This window comes from Miscanthus floridulus, chromosome 18 (assembly GCF_019320115.1).
Source record: "Miscanthus floridulus cultivar M001 chromosome 18, ASM1932011v1, whole genome shotgun sequence".
NCBI classification, from domain to species: Eukaryota; Viridiplantae; Streptophyta; class Magnoliopsida; order Poales; family Poaceae; genus Miscanthus; species Miscanthus floridulus.
Window position 1 is genome coordinate 43,687,029 of NC_089597.1, and position 7,264 is coordinate 43,694,292.

General features: G+C 36.0%; 1 pseudogene; it reads left to right on the top strand.

The window, feature by feature from the left end:
• The first annotated feature begins 374 nt into the window (after window positions 1–374).
• On the top strand, window positions 375–7,034 carry LOC136523718 (disease resistance protein RGA5-like; annotated as a pseudogene).
• Window positions 7,035–7,264: the final 230 nt, after the last annotated feature.

Genomic DNA, 7,264 nt, shown 5'->3' on the forward strand with positions numbered 1-7,264 from the left:
GTCTAGTTCCCTCCCAAAACGTCAAATTTTTTAAGATTCTTCGTCACATCGAATATGAAAATGCATGCATGAAGCATTAAATATAAATAAAAAATAAAACTAATTACATAGTTTAGACGAAATTCACGAGACGAATCTTTTAAGCCTAATTAGACTATGATTGGACACTAATTGCCAAATAACAACGAAAACGCTATAGTGTTCATTTTGCCAAATTTTTCGGATCTAAACTGGGTCTAAGATGTTTCGCATGCATCCATTAGTGGGATATTAGAGATAGAAGATTGAAAATTCGCTACTCTCCTCGGGACACAAATATTCATTGCCTGCTGTGCCGTTCTTGTGAGGGAGAAAGATCACCCTGGAGCGCTGAGATGGAGGCAACGCTAGTGAGCGCTGAGATGGAGGCTTCGATGGGAGTGATGAACTCCCTCCTAGCGAAGCTCGCAGCCCTTGTGAGTGGTGAGTACAAGTTGCTTAAGCAGGTCCATGGGGAGATAGTTTTCCTTGAGAGCGAGCTCCGTAGCATGAACGCACTCTTGCAGAGGCTCGCGGACATGCAAAATCTTGACACCCAAATGACGGAGTGGAGGGATCGGGTGCGTCAGCTGGCATACGACATCGAGGATTGCATCGACCTCTTCGTGCATCAGCTTAGTTCTGCAGATGCCAAGGCTGGGCTTGGGCAAAAGATTGTATCCCAGCTGCGGAAGATACGAGCGTCCCATCAGATCCATGAACTCAAGTCTCGCGTTGTGGTGGAGAGTGAGAGACAAAAGAGGTACTACTTGTTTCACGACTTCCACCCTGTTTGCGGTGGGTGTGGGCGTGGGTGTGGGTGTGGGTGCGGGTGCGGGTGCTGGTTTGGGCTGGCTGGTGTTGGGTTTTTTTTAAGAGAAAACACTGTTGGCTGGTTAAATAAGCTTGGCTGAAACCAACAAGCGAACATGGTGTTCACCTTGAGTTCCAGTGTCTCTATGAAAGTAGACCCTCAGTTGCCCGCACTTTGAGGAGGACAGATCAGTGGGCACCAGTCCATTAACCCATGCTCTCTTGCTATAATTTTAGAAGATTTAACTATTAGTTATTGTTTAATACATATAACGAATAAAGAATTACTTATATTAAATTTATGTTTTTGTGTTTGTTTATTTTCTAATATAATAGATCCAAGTATCATTAACTTACTAATACTTCTTTTGCAAGGGACTGATTTTAAAATTTTTTCACTCATATTCATATTTTTTCTTTACATGGCACCTATGTATATTTTACATACGTAATTAGTTTGAAACCTTACCATTAACTATAGTGGTTATTTTTGCATCATGTATCTTGCGAAGTCATGAATCTGAATTTTATTCATATTTTATTCTTATTGACTACTACACATTCTTTTTATCCTCAAGTTAAGTTAAAACTCTTGTGGTTGTATTTTTTATTAACTCTCTTTTTAGCACTTTTTAGAATGAAAATTTTAGGTCATAGAGTACGTTCTTAAATACTATATTACCATAACCAATGATTTGAAACATGCACGATGTCGCTTAAAATAATCAATAGAGCATGAAGTGAGATCTTGGATGGGGGTCGCAATGCTAACCTTAATAGAATTTTAATACTTAAGCCTTATAATAATCGGTTTTTACTCTAGAGTAATCTTATAGGGTCTAAAAAATATAGTGACCAGTGGTCTCCCACACTTCTTAAGATGATTGAATTTAATTATCAAAGAACTACATGTGCAGTTATAGTTTTATTACCAATATAGACGTGTCAAACATTTTAGTTAAAATATATAAATATATTTAATGTAACAACCTATACAAATTATATGTCATAGTTACTAATAGGTTTTAAACATTTTTTTAGTATGATTAGTGTATGAATTGTTAAGGAAATATTTTTTATGTGATGAAACATAACATATTGCTCATGAATGCTTGTACGACACACACACGTATGCTTACTTTAATCAAATTAACATATTTTATATTGATAGAGGTGGGTAATATGGAAACATATATATGCTCTATTGTTAAACAATTTTTAATAGAAGATTTTGATAGTTTATATGTAGGTTTGAGGGGATACTTAATTTTTCTAGTAATAAGATGAAAATTCGGTTACGTAAAATGTCTATCGTAATAGGAGGCCACATGTAATTAGATGTGAATCTAGGACTACTTTAGATCATATTTCTTAATAACATACGTGGGTAATTTAAATATAGAATCATTGGTTACTTTATGTTGTTTTTTGAAATATCAACATAGGGTAATTATTTAGATATTTCCAAGAGCTATTATTATCAATGGTGATTAGGTTATACTGAATTGATAGTTAGATGTTTCTGAGTTTTGTGAGATTTTGTAGGATCTATATATTGTTTTTCTATCAAGTCTTGTGAGGATAAATGTGGAGGCTCCATTCAGGACATCTAGATCGTAGAGTTTATAGTATTTATCTTTTTCTTAAATCATATGTATTTAGTTGAAATATAATCTTATAGTTTGGCTTTCAGCTTTTAACGGAGATGTTGCAATTTTTCCACTTTTTAAGTAAAAACTCTAACCTTTTTTAATCTTTTATTCAAAAGTTTTTTATTCTTAAAAAGTGTTAGGTCCATGTAGTATTGTTTTCCACATGTTAAGTTGAAACTCAACTTGCACCGCAGCACTGGACATGTTGAATTTGTTCTATCACATGATTATATGTGTGTAGTATTATTCTATATATCATAGAGTGTTTGAAATTAAATTACAAATATTTATATGATATAATGTTTTAGTCAGAATGTATAAATTTATTTAAAATAACTGAAATTTAGTAATATGGAGTATTAATATAAATTGAAGTTATTTTCCACACACACACCATACTTTATGAATAATATTTTGTTTTCTACAATAGCATATGTTAGTATTTACATGTAGATTTGATAGATATTCTTTTTTTATTTTTTTAAAGTGATTGAGGTATATACAAATATTTATCTTTCGTGTTGACATTTATGGGTAGGTTGAATGCAACCTTAGGAGGTTATTTTGCAGTATCTTTTATAATGATAAGGAAGGGGAACTCATAGAAGCATTATGGGTATTTTAGTTTATATCTTTGATAATGGTAGACGTGAGTAATTTAGATATAAAGTTAGATGGTTATTTGAAATTATCCTTCATAATAGTCAAGATGGGTAATTTAGATGCAATCTATAGGGGTTATTTCGAATTATGTTTCATAATGATAAAGGTGTGATTTAGAAGCAAATTTAGGGAGCTATTTAAATTGTCTGTCATAGTGATAGATGTGGGAATTTATATACAAATTTAGGGGGGTTATTCTGAATTATCTTGCGTAATGGCAGTGGTGGGTAATTTAGATGCAAATTTAGGGGGTTACTTTATGTCTTTTTGTATTGGCAGTGGTGGGTAATTTTTATTCTAAATTACAACAGCTCCAATGGTTAATATCTATGATGATTCGAGTTAACCAAATTAAAGGCTAGATGTTTCTGATTTTTGTGAGAATTTTTAGGATTTATCTTTTTTTATAGCGTGTCTGGTGGGAATTAATGTAGTGCCTCCGTTGAGATCTCTAATTAGTAATAGTAAGATTGATGGCCCAAAGGATGAGATCATTGAGCGACTGATGGACAAGAGTAGGGGCAGTGCCTCATCGGAAGATGTCATGACAGTGTGCATTGTGGGTTGTGGAGGCTCAGGCAAGACCACTCTTGCCAACCAAATTTACTGCAAAATCAAGGGGGAATTTCAGCGTGCAGCTTTTGTGTCGGTGTTTCAGAATCCTAACATAAAGAAGGTTTTGGTGAGCATTCTTTCACAAGTTGGTGCCGATTCTTGCGCGTTAGATGATGAGAAGCAAATTATCAACAACCTAAGGGAATACCTTAGTGACAAGAGGTACCTTGGGTTTCCTTTTTCTTATATCATGCCACCAAGATTATTTAGAAGTTTGTTTCATACTGTAAAAAGACAATTCGCAAAAAATATATCCCTGCCTCTGTAGTGTGTCAGGCTGGGCCTATTCTCAGTTCCATAAAACAGTGGTATTTAGAAGTTGTTTCGTACATGCAGTGGTATTTAGCAAACATATGTTTGACTTGGTTGTTGTCGAGCAGCAAATCTTCCTCATCATCATTGCAATAAAATGCACATTAAATTGGGTATGCCATTAGAGTACGCAACATAAGAAAGCGATGCTCTCTGCAAAATTCAAATGTAGCCAATGGAAATTGTAATAAGAGTTTCCATCTGATCTAGGTTCACAATAAAAACGTATGCAGTATGCAGCCTTTGGTCTTGGTAAGCTAGCTAAAGTTTTCTGTATATCCTAGTGCAGGTACAAAATATAGAGATTCTTTTTGTTCCTGATGATGAGTATGCCAGGTTACCGATTAGAAAGAGTACAAAGTCAAAGGGTAAGCATATGAATACACTGTAATGCCTGTGGAAGAAAAGATTATTGATTCATGTTTCACACGGCCATTCAACGCCTCCTTTCACATATGTAGCATTATACGAGCATCTTCTTTTTACAATCTTCTTTTATTTTTAATCACACAAACGATAACTTTTAAGTTGAACTCATTCAGAGTCTTGCAATGATGATATGCCCATGCAAGTCTATACTAGATCTCCTATCAAAAAAAAAAGTCTATACTAGATCTCAATAGTAGATATCCCAGTATATCTGTCTCCTTCCCATTGCTGTTTACATTCTTTATAAAATTGTTTATTTATGGGTGCATACTGTTAACATAGTCAAGCGTCGTTACAGGTACATTGTTGTAGTCGATGATCTTTGGGATAAACAAACATGGGAAATTATCAAATGTGCATTGGTCAAGAATCGTTGTGGTAGCAGAATTTTGACAACAACACGAAAATATGATGTAGCTAAATTATGCTGCTCCTGTCTTGGTGATCATGTTTATGAAATGAGACCGCTTAATATTGTTGACTCCAAGACATTGTCCTTCAAAAGAATTTTTTATCCTGAAGATAGTGCCCAGCACAGCTGGCAGAAGCTTCTGATGAAATATTGAAAAAATGTGGGGGTCTGCCTTTAGCGATTATTTCCATATCTAGCTTATTGGCAAGCAAACCAAAGTCTATAGATCAATGGAACAAGGTGAAAGTTTCCCTAAGTTGCACATTTGAAAGAAAAAAAAACTCCAGATATGGAAACCATGAGACAGATAATCTCACTAAGTTACTTTGATGTTCCAAACCATTTGAAAACATGTTTATTATATTTGAGTATATTTCCAGAAGGTTGTGAGATAAGAAGGGAGCGTTTGGTGAGTAGATGGATTGCTGAAGGATTCATTAGCCAAAAACAAGGACAAAACATATATGAAGTGGGGGATAGTTACTTTAATGAGCTCATCAACAGAAGCTTGATTCAACCTGCAAGCATAAGCCGTGATGGTCAAATAAATGCTTGCCAAGTGGATGACACCATTCACGATTTCATTGTGTCCAAATCAACTGAAGAAAATTTTGCTACACTGATTGGTGCCTCAAAGCTGGTACCCATGCCACGAAGCAAGGTCCGTCGACTATCTCTTCAAAATGGCAACCAAGAAAATATAAAGTTCTTGGTCAAATCTCATGTACGGTCACTAACCGTATTTGTCAATTCTAAAAGAATGCCATCTCTTTTGGGTTTTGACATTTTACGTCTGTTGGACCTAGAAGGTTGCCATTCATTAAGAAACCGTCATCTTGAAACCGTCATCTTGAAGGATCATGTATTAACGAGCTCCCAAATCAAATTGGAGAACTTCAACATTTAGAGACACTAGACATAAGGTCAACTTATGTAGAAGATTTACCATCAGGCATTGTCAGAATGAAGAGTTTGGTTCGTTTGCTTGTTGATTGTCATGTTAAATTGCCAAAAGGAATAAGCAATATGCAGACACTAGAAGAGCTAACAAGTTTCTCAGCTTTATTGAACGACTCAAACTTTTTGCAAGAACTAGGTAAACTAACAAATTTGAGGGTGCTCCGAGTAATTTGGAATCTTGATGACTTTGGAGGTGATGGACGAAGCCATAAGGAATCTTTATATTCTTCTCTCAGTAAGCTGGGCACATGTAACCTTCAGTCCCTTTTCATTGATATCAATGGATGTGATGAAGATAATAACTTCTCACTGGATAAGTGGCACCCTGCTCCATTTAGACTAAGACAATTTTACATTGGCCAGTGGTGTCCCATCCCGAAAGTTCCCAATTGGATGGGGCTCATTAATCAATCTTAATTCTATATGTTGACAAAATTGGTCAAGAGGATGTCCAGATGCTGGGACACATGCCTGCTCTACTATCCCTAACCATATACACAAATACCGCCTTTGAAGGGAGTATCACAATGCGTGGATTTCAATCTTTAACAGTTTTTCAAGTTTTATGGTAATTCTGTGGGGTTAATTTTTGAACCTGGGTCTATGTTAAAGCTTGAGTGCCTTGATGTTATATTCAGCGTGTTTTGGATTAAATCTTCAGACAGTAGTTTTGATTTTGGCATACAACACCTATTCAACCTCAGAAATGTCTACATTCAACTTGAATCTACTGGTTCTACTAGTGGAGAGTTGGAAGTTGCAGAATCAGCTATCAAGAATGCAGTACAATCACTTCCCGGACACCCTAAACTCAACCTGAGGATGTTACAATGAAAATAGTTGGGCTCCTAAGTGGCTAGTTAAACTAAACCGATACTAGCCTGAGATTTCAGGTATCAACTGTTGATTTAATTCTTATATTCTGATTAACACCATTCTCATATTCTGCTCTCTTGAACCGAGCACTTTGGTACAGCCGGCGGTTGGCCCAAATCTGATCGGATAACAAAACCCGGCCGGCACCCCCTGCAAGTCCCAAGGTTGTGAGTGCTATTGGTGCAACCTAGCAGTTTTCTGTTGATCCAAAACCGCAGGAGGTTCCTGTCATCACGCGAACTGGAACGAGCAGCAGGCAGCCTGACATCGTTGAATCAGGGTGATACTTTTGGAATTGTTAACGACAATACGCAAGCTTCAGAGATGGGATTTTCCCTGCTACAGAGACATACAGTACTCTTCATCTACTACTAACGTCATTTTGACGCCGTTACAGTCAAACGGTACAAATTTTATACCAGGTTTGAATGTAATTAGTAGTTGTTCTAATACGTTAGAACATAGCTCTCGTTCTAACTTTGTCTCTTCTACTGATGGTATATTTGCAGGTAAC